General features: G+C 45.2%; 1 long non-coding RNA gene across 3 annotated transcripts; it reads left to right on the forward strand.

The window, feature by feature from the left end:
- Positions 1 to 340: 340 nt before the first annotated feature.
- LOC144614852 (uncharacterized) lies at positions 341 to 16,157 on the forward strand. Of its 3 annotated transcripts, XR_013553083.2 has the most exons (9): positions 341 to 442; positions 1,850 to 2,202; positions 2,795 to 2,862; positions 4,398 to 4,451; positions 12,815 to 12,900; positions 13,017 to 13,262; positions 13,343 to 13,774; positions 14,403 to 14,488; positions 15,600 to 16,157. It is a non-coding gene; the product is annotated as an uncharacterized LOC144614852 (long non-coding RNA). The 3 variants fall into 3 exon arrangements; XR_013553082.2 differs by having other exon boundaries at positions 14,403 to 16,157; XR_013553084.2 differs by lacking the exon at positions 12,815 to 12,900 and having other exon boundaries at positions 14,403 to 16,157.
- Positions 16,158 to 19,881: the final 3,724 nt, after the last annotated feature.

Genomic DNA, 19,881 nt, shown 5'->3' on the forward strand with positions numbered 1-19,881 from the left:
ACTCACCCTCCTTGTGACGACACAAGCCGAGAAAATGCCAAGGGAAGTGAGGTGAATGACGCAGCATTGTGATGTAAAGTTAGGCTACTATTGACCTTTCGATGATTCATCAGGAGGTGGATCCTCTGCTGGGAGAGAGGGAGAGAGAGGGAGAGAGAGAATCCCAAGCAGGCTCTACAAGTGTCAACACAGGGCTGGATCTCATGAACTGTGAGATCATGACCTGAGCCGCAATCAAGAGTCCGACGCTTATATCAACTGAACTGCCCAGGCACCCACAGACCGCTGTTAACTGCGGATTGTTGAAACTGCGGAAGGCGAATCGGCAGATAAGGGGCGGGGGGGTGGGGGGGGGGGTGATTACTGTGTAAACTGATCCTGAAGTCTGATGAGTGTTCTTACGGAACAGCAGCACCGTGGGCCTGAGGGTATGGTTACTGTGGTGAGTGATACTTTCTGAAGCCAAAAGTCGGGACACGTGACCTGACAACGACTTTTTAAGCCACTTTCACGTGGAAGAAGCTATCTTGCCAATATAACTTAGATGCTAAAATTACCGAACTTTCTGACCTATTTCGGTGGTTTATGAACAGAACCAGATGAAACTTTGATAGAGAACTGCATCATCATTTCTAAACACACAAGTGGCACATGTGGAGTACTTATAAGCTCACAACTTTGAAGAGGGTAGTTTTCATCTCACAAGATACTGGTATATTTATGCTTAAAAAAATCACACTTAACTGCTTTACAGTGAAACCTCAAATATGAACACTGGTAAGAGGGTTTGGTGGCTAATACCAACCCTCACCAGGAAGCCCAAGCAGCTGTACCAGCTCTTCTGTTGGTGGAACAAGGGATTGAACTGCAAATGAATAAACCATTTTAACCATACACTTGTTTTAGAAGAGAGATTAATCCTATTTTCTACTACACTTACATTTTCCATTGCTTTGCAATTAATGTTGTGGTATGGCCTCTTTTATAAGGCAGGAAACAAGTAATGGGGTTCAAAAGGTGAATAGGAAGGAGAAGGTGAGGCATTCAAAGGTAATTAGAAGTTAGAAACCCATGAGACAAAAGCAGGTTCAGTGGCCCTATCTGAAAAACCCTGGGAGAGGGGTTTGTCCCTTCTTGGTAGAGAGAAATGCCTTGCACAGAGATCTAAGGAAGAGAGGGAAAGGCCTGAGGGTTGGGGAAAGCAGGCAGGCACAGCTTGTGATGGTCAGAAAGAAAGAAGGCTTTTGAGGGGCACCTGTGTGGCTCAGTTAAGTATCCAACTTCTGCCTAGGTCAGTCGTGGGTTCCAACCCTGCATTGGACTCTGTGCTGACAGGTCAGAGCCTGGAGCCTGCTTCGGATCCTGTCTCCCTCTCCCTCTGCCCCTCCCCCATTTACACTCTGTCTCTCTCAAAAATAAATAAACATTAAAAAAATTTTAATAAGGGTGCCTGGGTGGCTCAGTCGGTTAAGTGTCTGACTTCGGCTCAGGTCATGATCTCATGGTTTGTGAGTTCGAGCCCCGCGTCGGGCTCTGTGCTGTCAGCTCAGAGCCTGGAGTCTGTTTCGGATTCTGTGTCTCCTTTTCTCTCTGCCCCTCCCCCACTTGGGTTCTGTCTTTCTCTGTCTCTCAAAAAATAAATAAATGTAAAAAAATTTTTTTTAATTTTAATTAAAAAAAAGAAAGGTTTTTTCCAGCTGCCTCCTCTTAAGGAAGGTAGGAGGGAGAGAAGGGGTCAGGAAAAGAAACCAATGGAAAGCTCAAATAAATTACATTTCTTAGGGAATTGTAAGAAATATGGGGCTTATTCCTCTCAGCAAATACTGACATTTAGAAATGCATTGTGCAGGACGGGAGCACAGAGGCCCCCAGGGCCACATTACCACTGCTCTTGTATGGCCATCCTGGAGGACTCTCATCAGAACTTCACACTGTTCTCCCCTCTGCTTAGAGGATATTTCGACTGCTGTCAGGAAGACGAGAGCAGCTGGGCCGTTAAAGTCAACAGGCTCCCACTTCTACACCGGCCAGATTGTGTCATAATTGGAAATGTGAAATATGCCTTCCTCTGTTTAGACTTCCCAGGCGTGGCGTGGCTTGTTTGTGTTTCCTCCAAACCCCAGAAAAGGCCAATCCCAGGCCTGAGTAAATGCTCCAGGCTTGTTGGTGAGGAGAAGGGGCCACGGCCCCTGCCAGCTCCAGGTGAAATGTATGGGCCCAGTTGGAGGGTGGAGACCGGAGGATGCAAAAGAGGCTAGGACTGAAAACATGCCAGCTTCACCAAATTAGTCTCGCACATGAAATGGCCTCACCGATCCCCTCCGCCTGTCTGCAGAATCTTCTGGTCCTTTAGGTTCAGTTCAAATCCTGCCTGCTCCTTGAGGCATCCCTGGTGCCTCAAGAAACCCTCCCTTCTCTGAGGTTGAACTCCCAAAATGCCTGTAATTGGCACATGGACACTCGCTGGATCCCAAGCCCTCTTTCCTAAGCTGCTTTTTCGTCCTTTTCCTTCAGTCCCCGTATTATTTTAACTTTATTTATTTTGAGAGAAAGAGTGCATGGGAGGGGTAGAGAGAAAGAGAGTGAGAGAGAGAATCCCAAGCAGCCAGTCCCCAATCCACAGTGCAGAGCCCAACACGAGGGTCGAATCCATGAACCGTGAGATCATGACCTGAGCTGAAGTCAAGAGTCAGCTGCTTAACTGACAGCCACCCAGACACCCCTCCTTCAGGCCCCATCTTATTTAACCCTTTCCTGACGTTCTCCCTTCTTTACCCTCCCCACACACACCCAGAACCCACTCCCTCCCTGCACGTATTATGTAGCACCAAGACGTCCATTGCTCAGGCTCTGCTGTCTGTGGTAAGTCAACGATAGGTCTACTCTGCCCCCAGTTTCTGCTGTTGGACATGTGTTTGGGGGCTCTGGGTCCATGGGGGGGAGGAAGGACTTTAGGGTTTATCATCCAAGTTTGTAGTTTGCTCTTTCCCCAAATATCTAAATATACCAGACACATCTCAAACTGCAAGGATTCACATCCTGCCAAAACTCATCACCAGGGCTGCTAGAAAGACACACATTTATCCCATTATTGCAATTTTCCCATTAATGCAATTTTGAGCTGATCATTCTACCTTTGTCCCCTCCCAGCCTTCCTGCATGGTGAAAGATACTGTGCCCAGGTCCGCCTCCTCCATTTCTGGGTTTCTCTCTGGCTTGTTCAGGGGCTAAAGATGAAGAGAGAGCACCGTCTTGCTACCCAGAAAGTTAAGATTTTTTTCTCCCCAATTAGAATGCAAATTCCTTTTTATTGCCTGCAGGAGGTAACATAGCACCAGGCCCATTTAGTTGCTTGAGAGCTAGCTAAATGACAAAGCAGGGACTCAAACTCAGACATCTCTGCTCTATATCACATGCTTTCCTCTGTTCCATGGTTTTCATGGCTGGGCTGACCAGAAGGTCCTCTGGGGAAAAGTTATTTTCTTATTGTTGTTGTTGTTGTTGTTGTTATTATTATTATCATTATTATTGGATCTGGGGATAAGAGGACAGGGGTGTTCAGAACAGACCTCCCCTGCCCCCTGGCCCACACTGCATGGCCTCCTAGCAAGTACACAAACCCTTCAGTCAAGAAGTGGAGTCTAAGGCCATTTAATGTCTGTGGCAATGTTACCAATAGCTCTGTCCTAGCTTTTGCCAAGGCATCTGATCCTGAGCCCAAACTCAGCCCACGGCCAGGGAAACATGGCTGAGGAGGCCAGCCCAGGACCCCGACTCCTCCACGATAATTCGGCTGAGAGTAAGGACAGAAAGCCTAAGTAATTTGGATTCTTTTTTATTGACAAGAGTCATGCCACTGAGTCAGTACAACCTGCCAAGGCCCCACACTCAAACTGAGATCTGATCCTGGGTCAGTAGACAGAGGCTTTCATGCATTTTCTAGCATTACAACCCCTTTTTTCCAGTGACCTCTTACACAGAAACCCATTAGGGAAAAGCAGTGGAGGTGGTGGAGACAGGGGCGGGGGTCCCAGAGCCCATCTACGAGGTCTTCCTCCTTGGTCCTCCTCCCATGTCATCACCCTCATCCAGACACTGGACACCCTGGGTGAGGAACAGTCCAAGAGCAGTAGGGCAGCTGGGGGAGGGAGCGGACCAGCAGGAAGGCGGAACAGCAAATTTGTTCTGCACGGGGCCCCTGTGAGTGGAGCTACTTTTGTTGTTTAGAGACTAAATAATGGGCCGAGGGATCAGAATGAAGCCTGACACAAGACCTGTCAATGTTTCTAGCATTCATCGCCTTTAAATATTCAAACACCAAGATTCTGAAGGATCTTTGACTTTTCTCTTCATTTTTTTTTCCAAATGTCAACAAACACTGCTTCTGCTGAGTGAAGAGTCTGGCCTTGCCTTTCCTGATGAAAAACAAAAGAAGGGGAGTGAGAGAGAAGGTGAGGAGAAATGAGGACAAAGGGTGAGGACGCTCAAGTTTCCTGAGAGACCCAGTTTTAGGGAAGGGGGTGGAGGTGGAGAAGCCAGCCAGCTGAAGCCCAGCAGCCCCTCATGTGTTGGGCTGTTCCATCGTACCCTTCATTTTACAGATAAGGAAACTGGGGCTCCAAGAAGTAAATGGAGTTATGTTACATCATAAAGCCAAGTTCAAAAAAAAAAAAAAAAGCAAATTGAAACTGGAGCTCACAGTTTCTGGTGCCTGCTTTTCACATGGCAAATGTTTTCAAAAGGGAAAGGCTGTTCTCACAGACTCAGGGAAAAAAGGACCCACAGACATGAATTAATTCTGTCAGCAAGCATTTATTGAGCCCCTACTGTTTGTCATCCATTGTCCTGTGGGCTGGGGAATAGAGATGAACAAGACACAGTCTCTGCCCCCAAGGAGTCCACAGGCCAGTGGGTGAAGCAGACAGATAATAACCACCACAATACAACCTAATAAGTGTCATGGCTGTGCTGTGTATATGTTGCTGTGGGGGTGTCAGCAGGACCAGATACATAATTTATGGGCTTCGGTGCCAAATAAAAATGCAGGGCCTCTGTCAAAAAAAAATTCTCAGAATTTTAACATGGTGACAGAAGAGCATTAAACCAAATATGAGGATCTTCTGAGCGTAGGGTCCTGTGTGACTGCTATGTCCATGGCTGTCACATTCCAGTTCACAAAGGAGGTGCTTCTACAGCCTAGTCTGAATGACAAAGAATTCACCAGCACACAGGAGAGGAAGAACATTCTGGAAAAAGATAACAGCATGTCTAAAGGCAGGAGGAGGTGGAAACACAGCATATTTGAGAAATGGAACAAGTTCAGTTAGGCGAGAGTAGGAGATAGGGGTGGGAGAGTAACAAGAAATGAAGCTGGCAAGGAAGTAGACCCCAAGGAGCAAGATGCTTTTAAACCATACGAGGCAGTTATCCTGTCCGTATTGGTGAGTCGTTGAAGCTGCTTGGGGATAGGATCTAATGGGTACTTTGGAAAAAAGCAAAACAAACCATTTGGGGAGCAGGAAGCATGTGGATTAGAAGACAGTGGGCCTGGAGTGAGAACCCAAGTTAGGAGGTTGGTGCAATGGCCCTGGCAGGAACCGAAGAAGAATATACAGATGGCATCCAGATATTGAGGAAAGAGTGTCTGGCTGGAGATGGCGATGGAGATTTAGGGGCCCATCCATGAGGTGGCAGTTGAACTCTTGAGTCCAGAGTTTCCCAGAGTGAGAATGAGAATGAGTACCAGAGGCAAAGATGTAGGTGGAGGAAGGAGACTTCCAAGGAGGGGGGTTGGAGGTGAGAGGATGATCAAAGGAGCAAATCACATGACTCCAGAGACAAAAGAGTTTCAGGGGGCGGATAGAGCAGCCAAACTTGTAAATTAATCCAGGGGTAGGGTAAAGACTACAGCATCTGAGATAGCTGAGGGGAGCGACAGAGGGTGAAACGTCTGAGGATGCAGACGTAGTCGGTGGCTGTTTCCCAGGCAGTGGCGGCCCAGAAGAGCACAAGAACGTTAAAGGCTCTGGCTCTGCGTCTCCACCTGCCGCGTGGCTGGACGCCTGCCTCCCCCAGGTTCTCAGAGGGCTCCAGGGGCCTGAATCACTGATTGTCCCTAGAACCGGAGCAAAGTAGCCCCTCTTTACACCTGCTCCTTCGTGGCTGCCATGTGCCCCCACAAGGGCCAGCAGAGGCCACATCTGAGGTTGGGGAGGACACTGAGGTGTGCAACTGCCCCACGGCCACCCTCCTTCATCTCCACAGACATTGACCCAGTCACTCACCCCATGGCCAGCCACACCGTGGCCTCTGCAGCTGCCCAAGCTGTTTGTACAGAGGTGACAGACACTATTGCCATCAACCTTGATATTCTCTCATGAGGCCCCAAATAGGAAGACCTCCTCCATCTTGCTTGTTAGAACTCAATAGCACTTTTATTTGACTTACTCTCCCAGAATAATAAATGGCTCATCTGTCTTAGAACTTAGAACAAGTTTCCCAGAAGGACCTGCTTAGGTATCAATGAGCAAGGTCCATACGGCATCCCAGGTAAAACCCCCTCTTCTACTGGCCCTTGGGCAGTAAGACTAAGTCCCCCTCCAAGTCTCAAAGAGCTCCTGCTGCATTAAGTACATGGCCTAGGAGATCGTGGTCCAACACAAAGTTTTCTTTTGTTAAGTTCCTACTGTGTGCCATTGTTTCACATTAATTATCTCATTTCCCTCTCAGTTCATGCCAATGAGGTAGGTACTAGCATTGTCCTATTTCCTAGAAGAGGTAAAGCAGAACAGCCAATGACTGTATGACAGTACAAAGAACGTTCCGGTCCTCTACTCTGGGGGAGGAGGCCTTTACACACTCTTTTGTACTTTTCAATATCTCAGGCAATAGCTTCTATAAATTCAATATATTCTGTATGTTCAATAGCTTCTGGCCTTGCCTCTCTCCAAAGATAGCACTGTAAGATGGGTTGACCAATGGGATCCTCTCTCATTCTTGGCTTCATATCCGCGGGCTACCAGATTGTGGAAAGGGAGTGGGACAGGCCAAACTGGCCATGTTCCAAGGCTTCCAAAAGAGGTATCCCTCCTGACCCTCAACAGAGAATATGTGTGGCCTCAGTCCCACGAAAGTTTCCTGCTGTTCTCTGAGAGCACACACGTGCATGCATGCACACACACACACACACACACACACACAACACCAACCTCCTCCTTACTGAGTAAAAACCCATATCCCCTGCACAGAGATAAACCACAGATGGAACCCACATCGTATTTGAAAATGCAAGCCAGTCGTCCACACTGGCTCTGGCTTATTTACAGCTGGCATTGCTTCTGATTTGGCCTCCATCCATTCTGACAAGCTGATGCCCATGCCGTATCTGTTGGCTAAATATTTTTTATATCAGCCTTGATTCTGGAGACAATGAGGCCCAGACAAGTTAAGTAATATGCCTATAGACCCTCAACTGTCAAATGGCAGAGCCAGCATTCATAACCAGCCCTTATCTAACTGCACATCCCAGTGCTATTAGCCCCAATGTTCCATACATTAGGACTCTCTCTGACCGGATGCCTATTGGGTTGCCATGTAGATGGACCCCTAGTGGTCCACCCAAACATGCTTGATGATAAAAATTCAAAGCAGACCCTGTTTGGAACCTTGGCTATGCAGATTAAAAAATAATAACTCTAAGGAAAGGCAAATAGTGAATCCCATTTCTACAAATCTTATAAATTTCAGAGAAGCCATCTAGGGAGAATGAGCCAGGGTTTTTTCCCCTCTGAACTGGATCACTAGTTCCTGGGAAATGCCCATAAATCAACATGCTTTCAGTTTCCAGGACTTTACTTATGTTACTGTATGCCTTTAAAGTCCTCAGCTTGTTAGCAGGTGACCCTCATGAGTTGAGGGCAGTGCACCAGCCTAAACACAACCCAGATGCGAGACACTACATTGAAACACATGCAAATAACCATCCTTCTGCTCTCCTGTGAAATAATGTTCAGGAAGCACTAAGCAAGCCACAGGTGTTAAGGCAGCATTGCCCCACCAGCACCATGGGCTGGAGAGGCTGGGAACAACAGGTGCCTTGCTTCCCACACTTCCCCAAACCATTAAGACAGTGGTTCTCAAAGTGTGGCCTGCGCCAGTGGCAGCAGGATCACCAGGAAACTTGTAAGAAATGCAAATGCTGTCCCCCCCTCCCATAACTGCTGAATACGTGTTTTAACGGGCCCACCCACTGATTCTGATGTGCACTAAAATTTAAGAGCCACTGAATTAGAGGTCGCAAAGACTCAAGATTGTGAGAGTCCCTTTTTGCCTAAGAGAACTTAGGAATCACCTGCCGTTAAAGAGAAACATTTCTTTTAAAAAAAAAAAAAAAGTGACTTAGCAAAAGGATGAATTTCAGAGTTCAGAGTATGAACCTGGAATTATATCACAGCTCAGCCACTTACTACCCATTTGGCCTTGAGGACATCACTTAATGTTTCTCAGAATTAATTTCATCAGCTATAAAATGAAAATCGTAAACCTAGCACAGTGCCTGGCATACAGAAGGTGCTAAATAAAAAATAACTGTTACAAATGATGCTTCATCTCAATCAGCAACTGAGCACAATAGCCAGCCACTATCAAGTACCTCTGTCCCCAGTAGGTAGACTACAGGGAACATCCATGCAAGGAGAGGGATAACTCCCTGGGGAGGGGCAGGACAGACTCCTCCACCCCCACCTGGAGACCCAGGTCGGGGAGTTTCCAAGTTCAATGAGCTCTGTTTGTGTTCAGCGAGAATAACAGGATCACAACGATCTCATCAGCACAGTTGGAGAGCAACAAATATGAAGCCCAGATCCAGATCTTCAGGCACAGAATGTCACCAAGGAAAAGCTGCCTCGCTTCTTCATGACAACATTCCCCCAAGAAACCATTGCTTGGAGAAACTTCAAGTTCTGTGCTGAAGTGTAGTGCAAAGCTAAACAAGCCTCTGAAATGCAAATGTCTTGTCAGCACAGAGCAGAGCAAGTTTTTATAAGGTAGATAAACCTAAGGAGCCCCAGCTCCCATCTTCCCTGGAGAGAAGGGATAGAGGACAGGACAGGAGGCAAAGAATCAGGGGCAGAGTGGACACCTGACACAGCATCAGAAGGTAGGAGATGAGTGAATATTATTTATAGTAGAGCTTCTAACTTCTCAGTGATGTGTATAATTCACTCATTAAAATGCAGGTTTGTATTTAGCAAATCTGGGATGGTGCCTGAGACTCTGCATTTCTACAAGAGGAGAAAATTGGGCTTGATAACAAGAATTTTTTAAATACTTTCATATATATATATTATATATATATATATATATATATATACACACACACACACACACACACACACACACACACACATATATATAAAGCTGGGTTTTTTAAACACTTATTCATAGCGGGGTGCAGAGAGAGAGGGAGACAGAATCTGAAGCAGGTTCCAGTCTCTGAGCTGTCAGCACAGAGCCCAATGCGGGGCTCGAACCCACGGACCATGAGGTCATGACCTGAGCCGAAGTCAGATGCTTAACCAACTGAGCCACCCAGGTGCCCCTAAAGTACTTCCTAATTTCAGTTCTTTTTTAAACATTCATTTGTGGGGCGCCTGGGTGGCTCAGTTGGTTAAGCGTCCGACTTCGGCTCAGGTCATGATCTCATGGTCCGTGGGTTCGAGCCCCGCATCGGGCTCTGTGCTGACAGCTCAGAGCCTGGAGCCTGTTTCAGATTCTGTGTCTCCCTCTTTCTCTGACCCTCCCCTGTTCATGCTCTCTCTCTGTCTCAAAAATAAATAAATGTTAAAAAAAAATTTTAATAATAAACATTCCTTTGTTTATTTATTTTGAGAGTGGAGAGGGGCAGAGAAAGAGAGAATCCCAAGCAGGTTCCATGCTCAGCACAGAGCCTGATGCAGGGTTCGATCCCAGGACCACGAGATCATGACCTGAGATGAAATCAGGAGTCAGATGGTTAACCGAGTGAGCCACCTAAGCATCCCAAGAAGATTATTTTTAAAAAAAAAATTTTTTTTAACGTTTATTTATTTTTGAGACAGAGAGAGACAGAGCATGAATGGGGGAGGAACAGAGAGAGGGAGACACAGAATCTGAAACAGGCTCCAGGCTCTGAGCTGCCAGCACAGAGCCCGACGCGGGACTCAAACTCACAGACCGCGAGATCATGACCTGAGCCAAAGTCGGCCACTCAACCGACTGAGCTACCCAGGCGCCCCCCAAGAAGATTATTTTTGATGGGCTAGAGAAAGAGGAAAATTTATCAATGCTGGAAACTTAATAAATTTTGTCTCCTTGCATAGGAACATGTCCTAGCACTATGCTTCATACAATGTATTGCTTAATAAAACGAAGGATAAATTATAAAATAGTTTGTAGGAAAAACACTTGTAAATTAAATGTTACCATCATAATCATCACCATGTTACCCTGGGCTCTCCCTGGCATGTTGTATTTAAGAGTGCCAATCAGTCCTCATCTATTCAACATTCTAAGGCTCTCAGGACCTCAAAATGAGCCCTAATTTTAGCCCAGAATATACCCTGAGCCTACACTATTGTTTATTCCATAAATATTTGTGCCTAAAGCTAAGCAGAATAATTTTTGGCAATGTTATTCTACACATTTTTCATTTCTGGTGATTTGGTGGCTTGTGTTGCCCAGCAGCCCTCCATCCTCATAGACTGAGTTACCCATGACTTGGGGTAGGATGGAGTAGAAGAGAGAACAAGGAATTAAATTTTCCAAGAAGAAGACTTTGACATTCAAGTTCAATTTTTTAAGTTCACAGAGAAGACAATAATCTTGAGAGCCCTGGTTTTCCAGTGAGAGAACTAGGCACTTGAGAAGATGAAAGAGTCTTTCTGAATTCTGTAAAGTAGGCAGGATGGAGACATGAGGTGGGAGCAGTTTACCTCCACTGGAAGGGGAGAAGCTCAAGGAAAATCATGGAGTAGAATTTTGTGGCATGAGTGTCCTGATTGGACTCAGCCTATCCCTTCTGGGGCACCTCTCCAGGTGGTTGCTTACAGAATTCCAAGTGGAAAGAAAGGCCCCCTGTCATGAGTTCATAGGGCATTGGTCAGGGTCACTTGTTCTGAACCAGAAGGACAGGCCACACATTACACGGGCTGCAGATATGGAGGCCACCAATGCAGTGAGAACAGAGGGTAATGCTCCCAAACCGGGATGGACCAACTGCTCCACCTCAGAGGCCAGCCAGGACCAGAAGCCCGAACACAAACCAGACAGGAACCGTCCTCCCTCTCGCTGACATGATTCCATAACTCCTTCCTGCAGGGAGTGCCACCCTAGGTAGGAGAAGAGAGAACACTTGATGAGGGATAAGGATGCCGATAGAAAGTTTGAATTTAAAATAAGTGAGTTTGGGTGTGCCTGGGTGGCTAGGTCAGGTTAAGGTCCAACTCTTGATCTCAGCTCAGGTCATGATCTTGCAGTTCATGGGTTTGAGCCCTGCATCAGGCTCTGCACTGGCAGTGCAGAGCCTGCTTAGGGTTCTTTTCCTCTCCCTCCCTCTCTGCCCTTCCTTCACTCTCACTCTCTCAAAATAAATAAATAAATAAATAAACTTTTAAAAAAGTAAAATAAATAAGTTCGTTTTTTACTGTCTGGGTAGTGAAAAAAGACTACAAATCGAGACAGAATTTGACTAAGCTACCTTTAATTGTCAGGAATAAGTATTTTCACTATAGCAAAAAAAATGATGCCTAGTGACAGTTTTAAGAAAATAACAGTACAGTTAGCACATCTGAGTTGTGACTAAGTTTCAGACCCACTACATGTCTTGGTTTTGGGCAACAGTAAGAGCAAAACAGGTCAAATCTGTACTCCCCTATGCAGTCTACAGTTCAGTGGGAAGGCAGTGGTTAAACAGGCAATCCAACAGATAAAATACAACTGTTGTGCTCAGTGCTATGAAGGGAAAGTAAAAGGAGGAAAGGAAGAACGTTGTCCCAGATCCTCCTGCCTGCCCATCTTGATGCCAGAAATTCAGCATCTAGACATGAATTCTATTGGTTCACCATCATTTTCTCCAAAGACTTGTGGAAGGAGTTGCTCGTGAACTTGCTAACCTTTGCATTTTGAGAGTTTAATAATTGTCATTCTGTTCAAAAGATCAAAAAGAGGAAGGCTCCAAAAGTCTAGTAGGGGACATAGGAGCAAGCGGGAGGGGACCCCGTAGGGAGGAGCAAGCGGTGGGGACCCCGTAGTAGCTGGGAGCAGGAAGTGGGCAGCATATGGGGAGGAACACGTAGGAGGATCACTCACCGGGGAAACTGCAGAGGAACCCAGGGGGTTTGCGGGGATGGGGATGGAGGGAGGAATAGGGGGAATAGTGGGGGGGGAGGCAGGGGGTCACAGGCAGGAGCACATAGAGATGGAGGGAAGAATGGGGGGTGGGAGGGGAGGCAGGGGGCACAGGCAGGAGTGCATAGGGACGGAGGTTTTCACAGCAAACTTGCTTGGCAGTCTTGCCCAGGGTTGCTCCGCCCTGTACAAAAGCATTTGGAGCTTAGCAGAAGTTTAACATGATCCTGTGAGTATGGTCTGATGCCTGCACTAGGGCAGTATAGAGATCACCTAGATGTCAGGTTAGCTGGGACACCTGGAAAGAAGTTTAGTCTCTTTTCTAGACTCAAGGGACCTCAGCTTTCATCTTAGGGCCCAGTGGGAAGCAGGGTCCTTCTTCCAATGAGGACAGGAGACCCGGTTAGCCAGAAATCCCTCTCACTTCCAGGAAGGAGTATGGCGTTGTGGTTAAATCCATTGCTCTGATGTCCAGCAAAATTCAGACTCAGCCACTTACCAAATGAGGGACTACGGGTAAGCTATTTGACCTCTCTGCACCATCACTTTCTCGTCTGTGAAATGGAAACAATAAATGTAGTTATCTCCTCATAAGATCAAACGAGACACCTTATGCAGCATGCTTTTTACAGTTACCTGCTACTCACTGGAGTTCAGAGAGAGGCAATGGTGTGAAGCTGGTCGCGGCCATCCAGACAGGTGTTCGCCAGCATCAGCATCACCAGGATGCTTGTTACACCTGGGCTCCACCCCAGACCTATGGAACCAGAATCTCCAGGAATCTGTATCTTAACAAACTTTCCAGGTGACTTTTATGAACCCAGGTTTGAGAAGCATGACTCCATGATCACAGATAGGCCTGAAGTCATCCATAGTGTGTGAGTAAAGCACTGGGGGAGGGGCATGGGTGTTGAATTCTTGCTGGCAGAGTATCTTATGCAAGTCTTTTCTTCTCCAGAGGCAGTGATAAGATTGATGAGAACACCCCATCATGTGCCTGAAAGGGTTTTGCAACACATCAAACAACATGAGCATGGAAGAGATTGTGATTCTTATCGCCACATTTGTAATAGGGTTTTTTAAAGGGAAAACAGCCAAGTCCTTGGCTTTCCTTCCCCTGCTCTTGGCAAAACCTCCTACTGCTCTAGGAGGATTGCAAGAACATTGACCCAGAATTCCCTGCATGTTTCCTGGGAAAAGCAAGCTAACTCTGACAGCTAAAACTGCTACACGGTGTATCATAAGATCCCTGCTGCTCAGACCCGACAGCTATTCCCTCTGGTTTCTGGCCTGCACAGCTGGCCCACAACGGTGGGGCTTTCTGTGCCTTGGGAGCTTTCTGCTGATGGAGGATAGCTTCCAGGTAGCCCCAGGATTTGAATCAAGACCAGTAAGTGGGTAAAAGCTACAAAGAGTCGGGTTTCATGCCCAAGTAAGGAAGAACTTTGCAGGGATCAGAGCTGCCCCAAAGTGGCCTAAGCTTCCCTAGCAGGTGGCAAGTGAGATCCCTGACCGAGGAGATGGTCACTCACAGGCCAATGACCCTTTGGTGGGGCTATTTTATCCTTTTTCTTCTTACCGAGGTCTAGGAGCAGTGTGCTCTGCCTGATACCTGAGAAGCCTTCTCCAAAACATCCCTAAATCCCTTCTTTCATTCAGCTGGTATTTGCTCATCACCTACCACAAGTCAGGCGCTGGCCTACACACTCAGGATGAAGGGCCTTGCTCTCCGTTTAGACTAGGTGAACAAGGCAGGCCTCTCTGCACAAGTGATGTTGTAGGCTGAGATCTAGATCACAAGCAAGAGCCAGAAGTGGGGAAATTATGTGGATGAGCACTTCGGACCAAGGGAACACCTGGTGTAAAGCAGGTCCTGATGCAGGAGTCCTGGAGCACAGTCAGTAGGGGCAAACCCCAAGAGAAGGCAGGGAGAGACCAGATCCTGTATGGAAGGCCTTATTAGCCAGCGTATGGGGTTTGGAGGAGTTTTTCTTTTGTTTTTTCTTTCTCTACTGCAGCACTTAAACAGCCCTGCTGACTGCCAGCATCATTGAAATTTCTTCGTTGAGCACCTACTTCCTGCTACAAACCTCAGGAAACCAAGGTCCTGTCCTCCCCCAACCAGCTGCTACTTCCTCTAAACACCGAGGAGCCTGGCCTTTGCTTTCAGCATCTTTCTTCACTAAGTATCATTGAAAAACTTGGATCTGACAGCCAACTGCTTACTTTCTGATCCACCAGCTGGTTACAGAACCAACATCCTTTTTCTTCTTTTATCTGTCTTTTCCATGTGATGAAACACAGGTGCAGAGTGGATACAGGTCCAAATACAACCAGGAAAGAACAAACTCAATCTCTCCAGGGGAGGGGGGTGGGTCAGGGGGGCGCCAATGTAGCACAGTGGTTAAGGCACAGGGTCTGAGCCCAAATACAGGTTCCTTCTCACTTGCCAGCTATGTGACCTTAGGCAGGCCATCTCTCAGAGCCTCAGTTTTGCCATATGTAAAATAAAGATAATGATAGTCCCTACTTCATGGGCCGGTGAGTACGGACTGATATTTTACAAGTAAAGAATTAAGAGCAGAGGCTGATTCTTAGTGAGTGCTTAAGAACCATAAGGCCTTATTTGGCCCAGTCATTGGCTTTTTGTGAATGTTAGCATTTGTTCCACACCAAACGCATATTTGTTGAATATCTACTATGGGCCAGGCATTGTGCTAGGCACGGTTTCACAGAAACAGCTTTGGTCTAGAAGTCATACAACCTGACTCTTTTGCAAGGAGTCAGGTGACCAAGGATCAGCCTCGTCATCTCTGAAGTCCTCAGGTCTCTTGCCCCTAAAGGAGTGCACTGGGATCACATGACTTCTGAGGCTCTTCTGGTCCTGGCTTGACAGAGTGACTGTCCTCAGGAGGATGCAGCCTTCAATCCTGCCCAGATGGGGCTGACCCCCCAGTCACTCACATCCACTGGTCCCTGTGTGTGAGCACATGCCCTGGAGAGAAGCAGGCCTGATCACTGTCTTGTGTTCGCCATAAAATATTGATTAGGGAATTTAAAATTTCGAAATGATTTAGGAGCCCCGAGACGGGGACGTAATGTGCTGTGCCCAGCTGCGTTATGAGCCATCTATCTCCTGTCAGCAAGCAGCACGATACTGACAGAATCAATACAAACGTGTCTGAAGAAAAGCTTAATTCATTTCCTTTCTCCAGGGGCAGTGGTTGGAATGGGTCAGCCTTGGGAGATCAGCACTGAAGCTGGAGCCTAGACACCCATCTGCCAGGTGCAGGGAAGGCAAGACTGTTCGGGTACTGGCTATTTTCACTTTCTCCATTGGCTGCTACATGTATCTCTGCTAATACATCAGGAAAATTAATAAATCTAGAACTTACATTCTCTCCTTTCCTTTTCTAAGGTTTTAAATAGGATCTCTGGGCTGTGTCCTGAAGGGAAAATAATAATAATAGCTACCAAGAATCTTTATTTAGCATCAAGAATCTTCTAAGAATCTTCTTACTTCTCAGAGCCTCAGTTTCCCTATTTGTGAAAGGAAGAGAATGATCACACGGTCTCACGGGGTTGATGCCAGATTAAAGCAGAGGCGCTGTGATTGTACTTAATGCCACTGACTTCTATATTCAAAAGTGGTTAGGGCACCTGGGTGGCTCAGTCAGTTAGGCATCTGACTCGGTTTCTGCTCAGATCATGATCTCATCATTCGTTAGATCAAGCCCCGTGTTGGGCTCTGCACTGGTAGTGTGGAGCCTGCTTGGGATTCTCTCTCTCTTTCTCTGCTCCTCCCTTTCTGTCTCTCAAAATAAATAAATAAACTTAAAAAAAAATTTTAATGGTTAGAATGACAAATTTCATGTTATGTATATTTTACCACTATAAAAAAAAAATAAAAATAAAAATAAGAAGAACCTAACAAGGTTAAAGCAGAGAAACTATAGTGCATAGTACATAAAAGGTTCTCCCAAAATGGCGACTATTGACAAGACTGGGGGGCAAAGTGTAACAAGTGATGTGTCCAAGGTAACAAGTTTCAAAACCACAGAGCTGGCATCTGAACCCAGGTCTCCTGATACTATCACAGAAGCACTGTCCTTCCAGCTACACTGTGCTACAGGAGACAGAGCAAGTGTGTTACAGGAATCCTCTGTATCCTTCTTTGCCAGGTTCTCCTACTTCCTGACCAGCATCCCAGATGCAGGTCCTACATTCCTCAGCAAGGTTAATAAATATGTCACTCCCAGCAAATGGCTTTGCTCCTTCCTGCCTCACACGTGGTTCTATGCACCTGAAACATTTATTAAACCCACTGAGAAGCTTGAATAAGAATTTAATTTTTCTAGCTAAACAATGGTGTGTGCAGCAGGCAAAGAGAATTACTTGTTTAATCTTACCTTTGCATGCCTACTCAGTTTCAGGGGGTTGTCTTACCCCAGGAACAGCATGACATCTCAGAATCTAGGAGCCTAATTAGCACATCCGTAAAGGACCTATTTACTACATAAAGGAAAAACCAATCTGTAGGTCTTTGTAACTCAGGATTTTTTGTGTGTGCGATAAATTTATCTTCCTAAGGACATATATACACTAAAGCCACTTTTCCCCAAGGCAGTGTTGACCCCCTCACGGTGCAGAGTACAGACCTACTCTCTGTTTTCTCATCCTGAGGCTTAAATTCTAGAATCTTTGTGTGGCTTTTGCTTATCATATCTTACCTTTTATTCAACCCCTTCCTGTAGTCTATCATTTATCACAATTATTGATTGAAAAAGCACTTTTTGGGCCCCTACTACAGGCCAGGCAATATGTACCATATGGAGAGATAATTAAGACAGAGTTCTTGCCCATAGAAAACTAACAGTCTAGCAGAAAAGACAAACATGAAAAGAAAAGAGCATAACTTAGTATTTGAAGTGTGACTCAGGGGTGCCCATAGAGGGGACAGTTTATTCTCCTGGAGGGCCAGGAACAACATCAAGACTGAGTAACTTGAAATGCATATTCATGCTAAGCATGAAGGACCCAAGTAGACTGAGTGAGGAAAAGCATTCTAGAAGGCACATGGCCAGTGGCATGGAGCTGAAGAACAGGATGGCTGATTAGAGAACTGAGTGTAGTTTGTCAAAGCTGGAGCATAGAGTGTGGGTACGGATGATGGGGGTGTAGATAGGGGGCCCAAAACTGTTGCTTTGGTTGTTAGCAGCCAGAAGATCTGAGCAGACATTTTTCCAAAGAAGACATACATATTGGCCAATGGGTATGTGAAAAAGTGCTCAACATCACCAATCATCGGGGAAATGCAAATCTAAACCACAATGAGGTATCGCTTCTCACCTGTTAGAATGGTTATTATTAAAAAGATGAGAAATAACAATTATTGGTGATGATGTGGAGAAAAGGAAACCCTTGTTGTTGGTGCAAATGTAAATTGGTGCAGCCGCTATAGAAAACAGGAAGAAGCTTCCTCAAAAAAGGAAAAACAGAAGTACCCTACGATCCAGTAATTCTACTTCTGGGTATATATCTGAAGAAAACAAAAACAGTAATTTGAAAAGATATGTGCACCCTATGTTCACTGCAGCATTATTTGCAATAGCCAAGATATGGAAATTACCTAAGTCTCCATCAGTGAATGAACAGGTAAAGAAGACAGAATATTATATGTCCATTAAAAAATAATGAGAGCCTGCCATTTGTAACAGCATAATGAAACTCAAGGGCATCATGCTAAGTGAAATAAGTCATTCAGAGAAAGACAAGTCATACAGAGAAAGACAAATACTATATGATCTCACTTAAATGTGGAATTTAAAAAGAAGAGAAAAAACCCACAAATAAAAAAAACCCAAGCTTGTAGGTATAGAGAACATATTGGTAGTTGCTGGAGGTGTGGGCAGATGGGAGAAATAGGTGAAGGAAGTGAAAGATACAAACTTCCAGTTAGAATATAAGTAAGTCTTAGGATATAATGTACAATATGGTTAATAGCACTGTATTGCATTTTTGAAAGTTGCTAAGAGAGTAGATCTGAAAAGTTCTCATCACAAGAAAAATAATTGTAATTATGTAAGGTTACAAATGTTAACTAGACTTATTATAGTGATCATTTCACAATGTGTACAAATATGGCATAATTATGTTGTACACCTAAAACTAACATAATGTTACACATCAGTTTTACCTCAATTTAAAAAAATGATCTGCTAGATTCTATTATTGTTCTCAATTGTTCCCTCTCCCTTTCTATAAGAAATATGCATCCCTTTCTACCACCAAACAACATCAATTTACAAAGACTCCTTGTGAAAGAAATATATTCCTTGCCCCCACTGACCACTGGCCACATGAGACTTGCTTTAGCCAACTCAGTGTGAACCAAAGTGACACGTGCCACATTCTACAGAAGAACCACTGTGTGATTCAGCCATGTCTCTTTTTCATTTTCCATAAGAACCGTTATCCCAGATGGTGGCTGTTTCTTCAACCTAGTTAAAGGAAGAATATATTTGTTGTAGGAGCAGTGCCCTTCCAACCCACAGATGATCTGAAATGTGATCAAGAAATAAACTTTTGTTGTAAGCCACTGACATGTGGGGGTTGCTTGTTACTGCAGCCTAATCTAATGGAAACTGCCTAACACAAGGCTCCAAGAAACAGGCAAATGGAGCTTTAATGTTTAAAACTCTGCCAACCAGAATGAAAGTTGTGGACAAATGACTAAAGGAAAAGGGGCATTCATTCTCCCAAAGTCACAGTCCATTTCAAACATGACACCATTTCCTCTCTTGCATTCACTGCACAAAATCTCAGATTTCTCACAAAAGACCTTTGATCATCATCTTTCTAGACAGACACTAGTAGGGTCTCCAAATTCTCTAAATTGAAATTATTCAATTAAAGTCTAATACCAAATAGATCTAGGAAGTTAGATGGAGCTAGCTGATTTCGTGCTTCAAGTTTTTTTTTTTTTCATATCCAAACCTGATGGTTTCCATCTGTAAAACACCAAGGCAGTAGACCATCTGCCACTTAAGTTTCTGCAGTAGTACTTAAAGCAGACAATGCTTTTTGCCTGAGGAAAGTTATCTTCCTTCTTGTGTTAGCTTATCCAAGAGAGACAAAGATAGAGTTCTGGTGGTATTCAGAGGAAGACATTGCTACAAGGGTTTTCACAGATTATTCGAGCTTCCTTTTTAGAGATGAGAAAATTGAAGGCATAATGTGACTTATACATAGCAGCTGGCACATAATAGGTACTCAATAAATAACTATTGAATAAATGGATGAATTACAAACTGAATGAATGAATGAATGAATGCTCACCCAAATAGCTGATGGCAGGACTGGTTCTAATTAGGCCTAGTATACCATGTCAAATGCACTTTTCCCTAGGATGAATTGTGTTTTCCCATTCATTCATCCATTCAGTCATTATCCAAATTGTATTTTGCTGCTCCTGTGTGCTAGATATAATGCTGTACA

Source organism: Panthera onca, chromosome F1 (genome assembly GCF_046562875.1).
Source record: "Panthera onca isolate mPanOnc1 chromosome F1, mPanOnc1 haplotype 2, whole genome shotgun sequence".
Taxonomy (NCBI): domain Eukaryota; kingdom Metazoa; phylum Chordata; class Mammalia; order Carnivora; family Felidae; genus Panthera; species Panthera onca.